Source organism: Ruditapes philippinarum, unplaced genomic scaffold, assembly GCF_026571515.1.
Source record: "Ruditapes philippinarum isolate M1 unplaced genomic scaffold, ASM2657151v2 ctg3855_1_1_1_1, whole genome shotgun sequence".
Taxonomy (NCBI): Eukaryota; Metazoa; Mollusca; class Bivalvia; order Venerida; family Veneridae; genus Ruditapes; species Ruditapes philippinarum.
The window spans coordinates 25,639-42,589 of record NW_026861459.1 but is presented as its reverse complement, the minus strand read 5'-3'; the positions used below and the strand labels follow the sequence as shown (position 1 = coordinate 42,589).

General features: G+C 31.8%; 1 protein-coding gene across 1 annotated transcript in view; it reads right to left on the bottom strand.

The window, feature by feature from the left end:
* The window catches only part of LOC132715671 (histone acetyltransferase KAT2B-like), a 64,525-nt gene that overhangs the window by 25,344 nt on the left and 22,230 nt on the right, over window positions 1-16,951 (bottom strand). The gene's annotated exons all lie outside the window — the stretch shown is intronic.

Genomic DNA, 16,951 nt, shown 5'->3' with positions numbered 1-16,951 from the left:
ATTATGAAGAATGGGGGTGAAAATATGATATAAACAATTTCTTTGGAATTTTCTCTTTTTTCAGCTTGAGTTAAGCGTTATAATGCTAAATAAACCTCGTCAAAATCCAAATAAGTCCAATATATTACAATCATTTTTTTTCATATGAATCGAATCTGTGGAAAGTAAACATTTATTTCATTTTTTACATTTAGATCAATGTCTTTTTATATTTTACCTTGTAACTATAAATCAGTATATTATTTTTAAGTTAGTAATATTCATTAAACTTATATTCATTTCAAATGATGTATAATAGCTTTGACACTGTGAATCAGATCTTTGCAGTGAACTATTGACAACATCCCTCGTCACAAATCAAATTAAACTTTTGCTTATTTGACCGTAAAAAAGAATACCAGTATTTACAAAATATATCACTACAGAAATTTGTTTCTACTGTATTATTTTATTGAGTAAAAAAATTGCACACTTCTGACAACAATGACGTATATATATAACCATATAAGACACATCATGTCTAAATTATTTTATTTTCGCCGACTTTAGATAACAAATTGGCGAGTCTGTTTATACCAACATGCTTTATGTGCGTGAGGCATTTAACTTCGTAATGAAATAACTTAAATATTTCAAATGCAAATTGAAAGACTAGAGTTGAGAACAAAAATGTTAAAGACAATATTTATTGTCTACAACATTGACACAATACGCATTTAAAATGTTTTAAGGAGAAGCTAATTGATCGTGCGATACTATATTTTAGCTGTGAATACGATACAATCTCGTGACACTAAACATTTAAGCTGTAGTATTTGTATTAAAGTCATACAGGTCATTTTAAAGCTTTTATCTCACGTTAAGTTATGGTGAAACAAAAGAAAAATAACAAAGAAAAAACTAAACTTGTTACAAAAGGATATAAAACCAATCTTTTTTACAAGAGAGATACCTGACTATGTTTTGTTTTTCTAAAACAAATAACTTTGATATATTTAAAACAGTGTACACGTTAGACTTCGTGCTATTTCTCTTACATTCAATATAATCATTGATGTACTTGATGTTATTTTCATAACTAAAGATAAAGACAATAGTAGTACAATTAACTTAAATATCCCATAAATCCTTAGTTATAGCACATAGCTATATTTGATATATAAGATCCTCTCTGGCAAAAAACCGGCTCTCAGCGTACACTCATAATAAGCCGAGGTACGCCCCTGAGTCTACAATTTTCGTTTATTTTCCATAAAATTGTAGCTGAAGTTTTGTCTGAATTTCATTTAAGCTTTAATTGTGACGTAATTAATGACTATTACATTAAGATTAATGATAACGATTGAAATCGTTTCACGTTGGAAAAAAAAGCAAATTGGTACATATAGGAAATAAATCATTGAAGCAAGTAAAGCAAGTATTTCTCCTAGGCCAGTTTCTACAGTTTTTAAATATCAATTTTCAGAAATATTCTAATTGGTTCTTGTTCAAAGAAAAGTTATTGATACATAATGCAATTTTTGTATATTTTTTAATATTCCAATATGAGATTGTTAGAAATGAGATGTGAAATGGTGTAACATTTATTGAATTTATTTTTATCTATCAAAACCGAAAGAGGAAGTAAAAATAATAAAATATATGGGTATTTTTGTATTATCATTCTTCAATGGGGATATTTTTGACGTGTATCTTAAGAAAATACAGATAATTTCAGCAATGTATTTATACAATCTTTTGTTCTTCCTCTTCTTTTTCTTAAAACCAGACATGCATGTTATATTAAAGATAATTTAATTAAACAGAAAGCATTGCACATTTTTAACAGAAAAACACTAACAACTTTAATATTTTTATATCTCGTTAAATATCAAGTAACAACAAATTGTTCTATATTATCATAGCCTCAATCCTTTTGTTTTTACAAGGAAATATACTTATTATCATTACAGGATGTTTCAATCACCTGAATATTGTAGAACTTTGTCACTGAAATTATCTGAGGTATTAGAGGATGTTGGTGTAAATGAGAAAATGGTGATGAAAAGAAGAAAAATGTTCATGCTGAGGGAGAGTTTATGTACGATTATGTACAGATCAACTGGTGAAAAGAGAATTGTATATCATTTTGGGAGTCAGTCAGAAGGTACCACTACTATAGGACTTGATTCAGATCTTGACATGGTAATTGTAGACTATGATTGTAATGTGATACAAGACTGGTCTGAGTGGAAACAAAATAAGAGAAATCTTCTTATGATACAGGACGAGAATGTAACACCAGGATATTGTTTTCTACAACTACTTCGATCTGATGAACCTCTTTTTGAGACAAACATTCCTAATGAACATTACAAAAGAGATAGCATAGGGAGAATATTATTAAGAAATACATTGCTAACAAGCTTTAAGCAAGAAAATGCAAGGCGACATGGGCCATCAAATGCTGTCTCCAGGGTAAATGGATACCGTGACATTGACATGGTATTTGCTTTCCCTTGTAATTCACAACTTCGATCAGTATCACAATTCCTAGAAAGACCCGGTGTTATGAGAGGGTTATCATCTGAAAGTGTCAGATATGCTGCTAGCTGTGATTGTTTTGTTGTTGGTACTAGTAGCAAGATTGCTTCTTATCCAGATTTCGAGTGGAGAATATCTACTTCTTTAGCAGAGAGATGTTTGATGTTCAATCTAAATATTACGCAATTACAATGCTATGTTTTAATGAAAATTATTTTGAAAACTTTTCTGAATCCCCAAAAGCCGAGTAGTTTGTCAAGTTTTATGTGTAAAACCGTTTTATTACATTGCATAGAAAATACAGAACAAAAAATATGGAAAAGGGATAACCTTTTTACATGTTTATCAAACTGCTTGCTTGAACTTCATAGCTATGTTCAAAATGAAAATTGCCCGCATTTCATTACTTCTGAAAACAACTTAATGGCCGGACAATTTAAAGCGGAAGAGAAGCGAGACGTTTTACAGAAATTACGTGACACAATACAGAGCGATGGTAGATTTTTACTACGAATAAGCATGGATCATATTAGCGAGAGACTACAAGTCAAACTGAGTACAATTGTTAATTTTGCATATAATATTCCAACCTCACGTTGGATACATGAAGAATGTTCGTCGAACATTGTCATCAGTCTAATGAAGGGGATAAGCGGAGTAATATTACAGCTTATTAATAATTTTTCAAATGATCATATATGTAATCTTAAGCAAATTATCTTAAAGCTTACATACTACAGTGCACGCGGAAATAGAGTGGAACAGCTTGTAAGTCGTTGTCTGGCACCATTCATCTATTCAACACTAGGCCTTATAATGGCGTCATCAAGTATTGTGCAGAATAATCCAGTTCAATATGAAGCACTTCAGTGGCTTACATTGGGTTTAAACTCAGATGTCACATCTAGCAGATTAAAACTAGCTTCAATGTTCTACTGTGCAGGTGATATGGATAGAGCAGAATTCATTCTGAAACAAACAGAAATTCGATATAACTCTTCTGTTGTTGAACCTGTGTGTGGCTGCTGGTGTCATCCATGGACAAGTCGGTCTGCTGAATTTAAAAGGAAATGCAGTGAAGAAAGTGAAAATAGCTTAAATAGTATCGCATCTTTTTGTGTCAGATTTCTGCAGTCAGAAGTAAATTGTGTGCCTCGAGAATTACGGTATGAAAAAATGAGATCAACTCAAGATGATATGCCATATAGAAGTGTACATGAAAGGTTCTGGATGGAAAATGCTGTTGTTGATTCCCTCCCTTATCTCTACTTCTTACAGTACAAGACATACAGTCATTTACGAAGACATCAGGATCAACAACGGGCACTTAGTAACCTTGTGGAGGTTATCTTAACAGGAAGAAACTTTGGTCACAGGGATACAGCTCTCAACCTTCTCGGTCAATGTATGGAACAAGAGGACAAACCAAGGGAAGCATTACAGTGCTATATACTTTCCCTTCAACAAAGAAAAAGAAATAATGCGGCAAAGTTTCATATTTGTAATTTAGTAAGAAAGTATGTTTCAAACATGTAGTTTTCAACGTTATCTTTACAGGTAGAATGACACGTAAGAAAGTATTATGAATGTAGTCTTTTGTAAGGTTGCCACACACATTCTGTAAGTTTGCAGTTATATCTCAGTATTCTAGAATGCCATCTTAACAAACAAACCAAAGTTGAAGTGTGATCATATCATCATAATAATCATCATATTTGTTAAGCACATTAAAATATGATATAATTTATCAAAGGATTAAATCATTGATGAAAATACAATTTTTTAACAATGTGTCCGTTGTTTTGTTTCAAGTTTATCGTTCGATTTTAACGTTTTAAAATCTAAATAGAGACTTTCCAGTATTTATGATGGAAAAAAGCCATCCGGTACAATTGGGAACCAAGGTGGAGCCACAGATCTAACGTGAATTATCTGAGGAGCTTCCTTACTTGAACGACGTCCCTGGCAGGATTCGAACCACCATTGTTGAGAGCCAGTAGCTAAAGTCAAATACTTTAGCCACTCGGCCCCAGAAATTATAAAAAATAGAACTATATAGTTCAGCGAAAATCAAATTGACCGCTAGATCCAAACAATCGACCCAGGACATCTATTTAATCAAAAAAATTCTGTCATCTGTTGATTTTTCTAGTTAACATCGGACAACAAGTTCACCTCGGGAATAACGTCAACTGCAGACACTGAGTCTAGTCCTTTGCGGACAACCTTAAGTCGAATGTTAGATATTATATGTATTCGAGTCCGCGTTGCTTAGGCATTCTGATATAAATAAAATGATTATTAATATTGACATTTTTGTGCGTGGCCTAATAAACTTTAGTATATATATAATGATTATTAGTATTAATGTTCTTTTGTTGGGCTTATAGGTTAAAGTCACGTGCCCTTATAGCTATGTTTCTATCCTGCCAGAGACATTGATGTGAGGGAGCTATGGGCCATCTAGCTAACAGAGAGATGATGGTTCTACCCTTAAGCCCGCTCGTGCCGGATATAATGCACGTAAAAACACATCAAATAAGACTGAAATGGCATGTTGTCACCATGTCAGGGTCGATGGAAATAAGAATAAGCAACTTATAAAAGCAATACATTGTATAATTAGTTAATAAGTATTTTACCCTTTCTTTTGAAAATTAAATGCTGCACGACTCACAAAAACATTCTTAATAATCAATATAAACAACGATATTATCAATATCAGTTATTGCCAGTGCTACAATATTACGTGCATGCACGATCATGTGGTCCATGCTTTAAAGTCTTCTTTTTTCATTTTGGACAGTAGAAAATTTAAAAACGCTAAAAAGGCTATTAAATCTTAACTCTACCCAACTTAAGCATTAATTTGTTTCAACATGTAGACATATTTGGACGCGGTGAAAACATTAAAATTTGTCTGATGAATCATATACAGCATGTTCTCAATGTCCCGGTTTATATACACAGTAAAAGCCCTTAATTAAGACCACCATCGGGACTCGACCAAAGTGGTCTTAATTTCGAGGTGGTCTTTATTGTGAATATTCTTATCATTGCTTACATCTTAAGAAAAGTAAAAATATTCAATATTTAATTAATTATTACCATGTTATGTGCGATTAATGGCTGATTTTGCAATATCAATCACTATAATTATACTGCGTTACTTAAACAGTAAGAGGTATTTATGTATATTATGACCTCCGTTTTGGTAATTTACGTGAATTGTAAGTGCCGGTTCACTTCACAATGTTTTTCTTTTAAATATATTTTCAAACTTTTCATGAAAACTAGCATGAAGCTGGAGGCATACTGCTTTAACCTACAAATACAATATATGTTATAATATTTAATCAGATGAGAGCAAAACATATTTTCTGAGGAAATTTAATATTAAATTATCTTTGGTCTGATTTCAATAGTAATCATTATATAATGTACATATTTCACCTATCATATAACAAATTAATTCTTTACAACATAAATGTGCTGAAAGGCATATAGAACCACAGTAAAATTTACTTTCATACCTTATTTCACAACCTTATTATGACAGTTTTTGACACCTTGTGTAATCAAGTGTCATGCTTAAGAGCATTCAAGCAGATAATAACAACAAATCTGTAATCTTGGTAGGTGTTGTCTTTAAAATCAGTGGTCTCATAGTGAGTTCAGATAAAAAATAAATCACAGAATTGGGACTGAATCTGGTGGTCTTAAAAGTTGATTCCTGGGGTGGTCTTAATTCTGGAGCATGTTAGTATTGACATAAAGAAAAGAAAATTCCGTTCTTAAAAAAATGGTCTTAATAGCGGAATGGTCTTAAATCTGAGTTTGTCTTAAGTAGGGATTCTAATGCTGCTAAACAATTTGCGTTCTTTATTATATGTTTTTACGTGCATTATATCCGGCACTTTAAAATGACAATATGCCCATATTTGTCATTGTCAACTTAATTTATATAGACTATATATTTCAAAAGATTGACTGTTTTAATGGTGATGATCGACAATCGCAATGTTTAGGATAAAATACAAATCTGCGTAACGTATAAAAATACTGCCTACTTTTTATGATGTGAAAATTACAAGTAAATTCCTATTTAAAATTGCAAAATTTACCACATGAGTTAATTATCGTTCATGCGAAGTAAATTATAAAGTTGAAAGGAAATACTTATTTTGACTTTACCAATATATTTACTATTATATTCTTTGGTGGGCATTCTGTTACTTAACAGTTATTAGAACCAAAATTTTGTTGCAATAATGCGTTAAATTAGGCTGCAGGAACTATACGAAGCCAGATTGGCAACAGGAGACGATCGTTTTAAAACTTTAGCCAAAAACACCGGTAGTTAAACATGTTTTAAACTTGGAAAAAAGCACGAATTGAAAATTGTTAACACTAGATCTTGAAATCTACCTGAGAGTTGAATAGTCCGCCCTACCAAAATATCAGGAGTGAGAGCTGTCGAAAGGACAGCGTGCTCGTCTATTTTCAGATATTTTCTGATATATAAGAGCCTAAATAATGTAAAAATAAGCATTCACAAAATATACAAAATAATGTACATGGTATGGTTATGGGTCTTGAATGTTGATCTAAGATATTTGTAAAGTTTACAAAGAGCCTTTTTTAATTTGAAACCTATGCCAGAGTTATGGGTCTTGAAAAGTAACCATGAATTGCAATTCAAGAAACATGAAGCATCAAGTGAACACAATCAGTATTTTTATGATATATTAATGTTGCAAGTAAAACTTGAATCAAATTTGATATTAATATTAAAGTCTATTTTAACGCTATATTTGAAATTCAATAAGTCACTTTCGTCAATTTCCCAATGAGCGAAAGGAAGATAAATGTCTCAGCTAATGTATAAACATTATGCACAAAAATGAAGATTAAATCATCTTAATGATTTATAAAAAATCAACCAAAACAAATTTAGTGTAATAATATACGTCTTCAAACTGCAAATTCAATTTAAATGCTACATTTAATATTTTTACTTTCATTTCCTCTCGCTCACAGTCGTCCGAATTAATCACTTTCGTATTGTTCTCTGTGAGCGAAAGGAAGATCTCTGAACTTGAATACAGTATAGAAATTATGCAAATATTAAACATTATAATCATTATTTTGGAACAGAAGGTATCAATCATTTATGAAAAATACGTCTACAAACTGCAAAATTATTATAAATTTCAATTAAAATGCTATATTTAATATTTTATGAGTCACTTTCGTATTTTTCAGTGTGAACGAAAGGAAGATCGCTTAACTTGAATATAAAAATCATGCAAATAAATGGGGTATAAATCATCATATTAATGCTTTCGTATTTTATATTGTGGGCGAAGGAAAGACCTCAGAACCTGTGTATAGAAATTATGCAAATAAATGGCGATTAAATCAATACTATGATTATTTTTGATAATAAATATTATTAGTTTCTCATATTATCCGTCTGCAAACTTGAAATTTATTGTACAATTCAAACGCTTTAATTCATATTTTTAAAGTCACTTTCGCTCACTTTCGTCAAAAAGTCACTTTCGTATTAGGCAAACCCCGTGTGTAAACCATGTGGTGTTAATAACTCATTATCGCGAGATTATGCCAAAACAAGATGATTTTGTGGTTCCAGTAACCTGACCGACCCTTTATTCCCGCACCTAACCTAGAACATGTTATTGCAAAACTGGAGTATCCTATAGTGAATACTATATCTGACATACAGTTAATTTTAATAAAATACTAATTAAAAAAATGTTTTTCCGACCTACCTACCCTATTATTTTTCAGCATGTTACCAGAACCTCAAGATCATTTTGTTTTGGCCTTATGACGTCAAACATACAGGCCAATTTTTCTCCTTATGTATACCATATCACCCGCCGGCCTTCAGGCGTGTAATAAAATTTGATGTTTAACTCACTGCTATTTCAAATTAAATTACTCACTTCTATGATACCTAAAACAGAGGCGTTTATATGCGTTTTTTGGTCATTGAATTATTAGTCTCTCATATTTTCATATGTCTGTTATAAGTATAAATTCACGTTTGAAGTACTTACAGCTTTAAGTCATCTCAAAATTACTGTTTTCTTGGTGATATACCCATAAAAGCCTTTAAGTATGATAAATAGTGGTCATCGTGATTACGTTTTTGCGATACGCAGAATGCACATGAGCAAAATGCAACGTAAAAAGGTGTATACAAAAAACAACAGAAGAATAATAACATGGCATAGAGTTTGTATAAATATTTAACATTTTGCCTGTATGGAATCCATAGCTTTGTCCAAAATGGAAATACTTCTGAAAACAACTTGATGGCCGCTACATTTCTATCTGAAAAGAAGCATATCCTGTTACTTATAATAGAGGAAATAATCAAACATAGTTTGCAAGTTGTTATCTGGCGCCATTTCTTTGTCCCGCACTGGGTCATTTGATGGTATTGTCAAGTATTGTACAAAATACTGGAAATAACTAAAGTTGCTCTCATTGGGTTTGAAAACAAGACCGTGTGCTAAATTTACGAGGACATGTTGTGACCTTTTCGAAGACATCATTTTGTGTTTTATTCCTGCAGACAGAAATGCATTATGTTCCTCGATGTTCACGATATGAATATGTGAAATCTACAGGAGATAATATGCCACGCAGAAATCTACAAGTAACAAGTACAAATGTTGCTGCAATACAGCAATAGAGAAGCTCCGCGCAAAAACAGGCGCTCATTACAGATACTTTACCAAATCAGTCATTTTCTATTTAGATTAAGGACTAGTGTACATTATTCCGGATGTTTTGTAAATCATTTAAATTTGCATAATTATACTTATCGTATGCACTGTTCATGACAGAGGGGCCAGATATTAAATGCTTTCGCTGATGCCTACCTGGTAATGAAAGTAATTCCAATAAACAAGACTTACAAGACTTGTAAATGTAATGTGACATGACAGTAGTGCAACATTGTTCTGTTTGTGTCACTACTGTAGTCAGTAATATTAGATGATAAAAATATCAAAGCATGTACATTTTCTTTTTTACCTATAATGCTACTCACTTTATACAAATATCTGTAGGAAATATTAATATCCACATGTAAATAAGCCAAATCGACTTTATTTTTCAAAATGTCCGTTACATGTTTCACACAAAATGGTATATCATGTTAAACAAGAAAGGCATTAATGCAAAGCATCAAATGGCATCCAAGCAAGAAATGCAAGTGACGATGAACTAGTAGACATCTGATGTCCAGATATTCATGGTTAATTGGATTTTACCATAATTGTACATGAATATCATAGATGAATGGGAGGACGAAAGACATTGTTCTTAAAGTGTGAACTTTGGTCGGCTTGCTAAAAACAAAAATATTGAATGTATTTTCTTTGAAACATAAAAAACAGTAGTCAAATTGAACAAAGTTTGTTTTTTTATTATAATTGTAACAAATATACAAGCAGCATATGGAAATAGTTACAAAAGAGACTAATTTTGTGATATAAGAGGAATTTTTTCTATCAAATTAAGAAAAATGGTTGGACTTAAGATACAGTAGCTATATTTTAAGTCTCAGATAACTACTGAAAGACGAATGAAATTTTGGGATGAATTTCTAAAAGACCAAATTCAGGATTATTTTGTTATATGCGTTAACAAAAATAATGGTACATTTACAATCATGAATAAATTTTCATGGCATGTGGAAGGCTGTTACCTGTTTATTAGAAAAGTATCATAGGAAATGAGTAAATGAGTAAACATCATGTTTAAGTGAGTCAAAGATATAAAAGCTACTTGACATATGTTATAAATGAAGAGCTATTGTTAATTGATTTATTGGGAGATGAATTAACTATTTTGTTAAATTGCTTCAAAATCCTCGTCTGACCCACCAGTGTGTTTACATACCTATCAATAAACCCACATAGTGACCCACCAGTGTGTTTACATACCTATCAATAAACTCATAGTGACCCACCAGTGTGTTTACATACCTATCAATAAACCCACATAGTGACCCACCAGTGTGTTTACATTCCTATCAATAAACTCATAGTGACCCACCAGTGTGTTTACATACCTATCAATAAACCAATAACACCTCGACGAAAATTTCTGTTGTTAAAACACATGTCGCAGTATTCAGCAAATCAACATTCCACTCATAACACTATAAAACCGATTGCCTTCAAACACTTCTTATAGCAAAAATTCGGGACACCAGGGTCGATTTAAATAATCAGGGGAGCTATCAATTTACTATAATTTTTTTCGATAAGCTATAAAGGGTGCACTTTATGGTTGAATATGTTTGCATTTCATTCTGCAAAACTCTCCAGTTCGTTATCAAGTACCATAGCGGTTAATTAAACTGCTTCTATAAATAGATTTCCGACTTTTTTGTTTCCGTTCTCATTCATTTATATGCCATGCTGCGAATCACCGAAGGGGAGATCAATATATGACTTTACGTAATAGAAATCGAAAGGAAATCGTGCTTCCGAATTTATTTTTTAGCTGTAAATCGAAGGGATTAATTGATAAAAATCGGGCCCATGGATAAAAAACATAGTAAACACAAATAGCTCCGAGCCTGTGGGCGCGGAGCAATAAAACAGGTTTTTGTAATAATAAATTAAAATGTGTTGAATTGTACATTTAACCAGCACGTGGACACTTTTTAAATACAAAGTATCTATAAATTTGCAACAGTAATTTCTCAGTATTTTACAATGATGTTTCAACATTTAAGAAATAAGAAAAATGGTAAAAACTAAAAATGCTGCGATCAGTCTGATGAAAACAATATGCACTTCCTATTCGTAAAAATGTCATAATTATGGCCGTTTGAAGCTGTAGGTCATAATAATATAAATAATAAAAAAGTAGCATGTACATTTCATAGAAAGGTTTCTATTTGAAATGTATTGTACAGTATTTGGATGCTCGATGATGCTGGTTCAAAATTGATCTAAGGATACCGGTTTATAAACATACACTATGTTATTTTTTTTAATAAGTATTAATGAAACATAAATGCTAGCGTTCTTATAATGATTGGTCTTTATTCATTTTTGAATTCTTTTTTTACAAATTATGCTCTTTTATTAGAAAAAACGGCAAGAACTGCGTAATGAAAAAATCGGCAACCAATCAGATTTAGTAGCCTACATGCTGCACTTTGTTAAATAATAGGAAATAAAATATACAACAAATGAGAGGCACGCTGGTACCGATTTCCGATCACTCTTTCTTTTTAATATCTGGAGCCTCTGCAGATACTACATCAGGGTCTTTTCCTTTCCCCTATAAATCATATAATTGTTTTTGATATCATTGTGTAAGTGCGATATTAAATATTTTTGTAATAATAAGACTATTTAATAAATGTATGCGATATATGTTAATATTAAGAATATTTACAACTTTATTTTGATTTTAGATCCCGAAGGTAACCCTGTTTTTTGCCAACGTTAAATGACTAGTTAAGGATTCAACAGTCTTATAATAATAAGAGCAAACGAATTACAAAGTATAATAAGTTTAAATAGACACAATATTATGTAAAACACTGCAAAATATTTCCTAGAAAAATTAAAAATGTAAAGAATGTAAAAAAGTAGAAAAATATTATGCATATATAAGAATAGTATTTGTTTTCTTAAATTTTTACAATTTTTACGCGGCACGATTTAATTGTGACAATTTCAACAACTCTTGACGTTACATTATGCCTTAAAAATTTTATTTTTATTTATAACTATGAATTATATACATACTTGATGGGGTTAGCTACGAGGCTTGATGATGGAATAAATAGGCAGAGGTATAAAGGATGATTATTTACAAAAGAAAACAACAATATAACACAAAATCACCATCAAAAACAATCACTTTTCGGCAAGTTCACAAAAATATATAGTTCAATTAAAGCGAAAGCTAGGCCTTATCATACAAGACAAAGTCCGCTCAAAACATGAATATACCGATATCTACATCCTTATCATTAATGCTCTCGACTGATTTGCGGAAGGTTGATGATCGGATATAATCATATCTTCTCTACATTTCCTTCAGCAATATGTTTTTGCTTCAATATCCAAGGGAGTTAACTCTTAAAGCCGCTCGACTCTAGATCGTAAAATGAAACTAAGAATGTGTCCATAAGACGCGGGTGCCCCCACACTCCACTTTTTCAAACTTACGACTCTAGGTCAAATATTGTTTAGGCTACACGTGATATATGTTGAAAATCTTGTATTTAGTCAAGGGCAAGAACTTTAAAAATACTGAATAAATTCACATTCTGAGCTATGCATGAACAAGTTGAAAATTGCAAATTTATACTTGGTCAAGGGCATAACTCTCACAAAACTGAAAATATCAACATGAATAACCCCAGGTGCATAGCTTCACAGTGATGTTGACCATTATTCCTGTCAAGGTGGTTGATTCTAACTCTTTTAATCACTCAACTTCCACACACAACTTCACATGCTGATCAACATTCCTGTAAAATTCATGACTCTTGGTCAAATATTTTTTGAGCCATGTGCGAGATGAAAATCGCAAATTTTTACCATGTCAAGGGCAATTACTCTGACAAAACAGTATAAATCCATAAGCAAAACCGCAGGTGCACAACTTAACAAGGTGAGCAACATTTTTTAAAAGTTCCTTGACTCTAGGTCGAATACTTTTTGAGCTACGTGCAACACAAGTTGATAATTGCAAATTTTGCAATACAATACAAATACAAATACTGAATAAATCAAAACGCATACTCATAATTGTAAAGCTACAACACGAGAAAGGACGGAGGGAAGGAAAAAAGAAAAGACGGACGGACAAGGGTTAATCTAAATGCCCCCCATAGTGGGGGCACACAAACTTAAATAAAATTTTCAGTAAACAGTAAATACTGGTCTAGTTTAGATTAATGTGTAAATCCATTATTACTGACATCTTAATTAAAACAAAATGTTTTTGATTTATAAATATTTTATTGCTCTCTTTGTACACATTTATAACAGTATATTATCATAAAATTATACAAGGGTAGCAAAATGGGTGATCTACGAGTTCTAACATAGCAAACGGTTCTTCCCTGAAATATGTAATTATCTCAATAATAATAACACAATAAGAAACCAAAGTGAATGACAGTAGAGAAGTTGGGGGAAAATGCACAACGAGAAAGAGGAGAAAAAATATAAAGGAGGTGGGGGATAAAGTTCTGTTAGTAGGAATACCAATTGAACGTTGCGAGTATTATTTATAAATATATAACAATGTTAGGATTACTGTCTTCTTTCAAATATAAGGATGACTTAATAAACATTGTAACTTGTCAAAAATAAAGGAGTTATTCTCATCGGCAATTCTTTCCCAAATAAAATGGTTTTTACCCTCAAAGAATTGAAATTGCAGCATGCGCGAAATAACTTCACTCTTACGTGTATTGTGTTACATTTGGAACATTAAAACGTAATGTTCGGCGTCTTCAATACTGTATGTACAGTAGCTACACAATGAGTTATCTCGTAAATTATTTATTATAAAGGTCCGCATTAAGATAACTACATTCGTTCCTAATACGTGCATGGTAAAGAGATAAACTTTGATCCCCGTAGAGAAAATATTTAGAAACAGCATGTGGTTTAAACATTTCTTTGAGATTAGTTTCAAAATATTTAGTGAAGCCGCATGTCTGATATGGTGATCTAGATTTTTCCGTAACTAAATCAATGAAGGAATGAAAGATTTTGTGAATATTTTTGTGTTCGCCGCGCGATAGTCACATATACTTGTAATCATTTCGAAAAAAAGTATGGAGTAGAATTAGCGACACTATCGGGGAAAATATTTATCAAGTAGCAAGAACATTTTTCTGAGGGGCTTTGTACTCTTTTGTTTATGTTTGCATTATTCCTCTATCCGACAAACGACCCAGCCTAAGTAGACGTTCTATAGATACGGATCAAATGTTTATCATTTTCATTTCAGCAAATCCCATACAGCATGTACAGTGGAGGCATATTCGAGGATTGGTCGCATACATGATAAATAAATTTGGTTACTGAATTCCGTTTATAATAAGTTGAAGATTCAATGCTTGCATTGAGCTGATGACATTGTATTATCGATGTGTTCATGCCATTTTACATATTCACTTAATGTAAGTCCAAGTGTCTGTGTGTTTTGTACATGAGTAAATTGGATATTTTCAAAGAATAGTGAAGGACGTAGATCTATATAAAGGAAGAAAGCTTTACATATGTTTTATCTGGATTAAACTTCATTAGCAACTTACGAGATCATTCTTGAAGAGTAAATCAGTCTCCAATCAGAAAAAAAATGAAAATAATGAACAGATAAAAAGGATAAAGAGAAATTATAGCATATATCTGTCAGTGTAACAATATAAAAACTGCTGTCAATTATTTGTTTTCATTTATATCATGACAAACGCACACGTGCAAGCGTACCACGCATACCGAACATACATATAACGCGTTTATTGGAGTATATTGTTGCGATAAAATACCTCCATTACTAGGATGAACATAACATTTTAAAATTTTCAATGTCATTTCAAGATTATACACAGATAACGCTCTATGTACATAAGAATATAAACTAAACACTACGAAAGACCGGTGGTGCTTTCCTACTTCACACTTCACGTTTTGTACCTACTTTATAGTATATTAGAAATGTGAAGTCTGAAACGTGAAGTGTAAAGTGTGAAGCCTGAAGTGTGAAGTCTAAAGTTTGCAGAGTGAAGTGTGATGTTTGAAGTGTTGAATTCACAAGTTCAAACTTAATATTTCTCGATGATTGATCACGTGGTTTACTCGTCATCAGTACGTCATTGGTTCGTTTTAAGTTACAATCGAAAACATTGGACGTTGTAACGTTAATATTTTTCGGACGGCAACGGCATAAGCAATACTAACATGACTGCAGCAATAGCTTTTTATTTTCCGAAAATGTCGAGCTAAAAAAAGATAACAATTTTCAAATCCAAAATGGAGAAATACAGGAGCTAGAGTTATAAATCCAATCACATATGATATACATAGAGGTAACAATCATACTTTTGAAGTTTGAATTAAATCCCTGATGAAATAAAGAAGTTAGAAATAAGGAAAATTCAATGTATACGGGGAAATACATGTAATTCTGGCGATATAAATACTAGAATTATAAACCTTGTCACATTATTATGATATGGGACCTTGTATGAGTAGGACACCTCTCCATACTCTTCGTACAGTTGACCTAAAATCTAGAATGCAGAAATCGATGGCACATAACCTTAAAAATGTACATTAACGTTAAGGAATAATTCTAAATATTAAGAACAAAATGATCTTCTGAAGTATATCTGACTGATAATGCTATTATTATATATGCATACGTCATTCAGATATTAAATGGAATTTTGAATTTCAGATTTCAAAGTCAGACTTCAAACTTCACACTTCAAATTACAGATATCACACTTCAAACTTTACAACTTGAAACTTCAGTTTTCACTCTTCAATCTTCAGTTTTCAATCTTCACGCTTCAAACTTCATGCTTCAAACTTCACGCTTCAAACTTCAGATTATACATTTCTGATATACTATACATTCGGTATACAATATGAAGTCTGAAGTGGGAAGTCACTTCTGGTATTTCGCACAAAAGCGTCACTTCATCGTGTGTCTTCTTTGTATAATCTACTTCGTTACTACATGTACTATTGCGGAAACCAAAATAAATAGCAGTGATAAATTCGACAACATTGTCAAGTGTCATAACAGTGGTTCGAAAATAAACTTTGAGTCCGATACGCCCGGGTCGTACATCGATATTCTTTATGAGAAGGCTATAATCATATTTCAATGTAAAGTTTAAATCGATATACTGTTCATCATACATATGATATCATTAATCATTTATAATTTGTCTTGCCACAAATTATTGCAAATATATTTTCACTGTTTTTGTCTATACAAAACGTGATTTTAAATTTATCATTGCATTTATTTCTGTTTAAAGTGCCCTAGCCTCATTTATGTAATAAATTAAAATGTTATGTTTTTAGGCTTTTTAACCTCAGTGGAGTCCCTTTAATAACTAAAAGCGTTACATTTCTTTTGGGACACCCTGTATTTAACCAAAATTACTCTATGTTTGAAACGATCCGGTATCCCGTGCGTCGCGATATTGTCCTGAACCAAATTGAAACATCTCGTTCATAACATGTTCGGACATATGCGAAATAAAAGTAGTTCTACAACGTAGTTTTAAAAGTAAATATAATTTAAGAGTGTAATCTTTGATTATGCATTAGGAATATACATATGTGGCATCCAAATGAAAATAAAGTCTATTTCGGTAAAA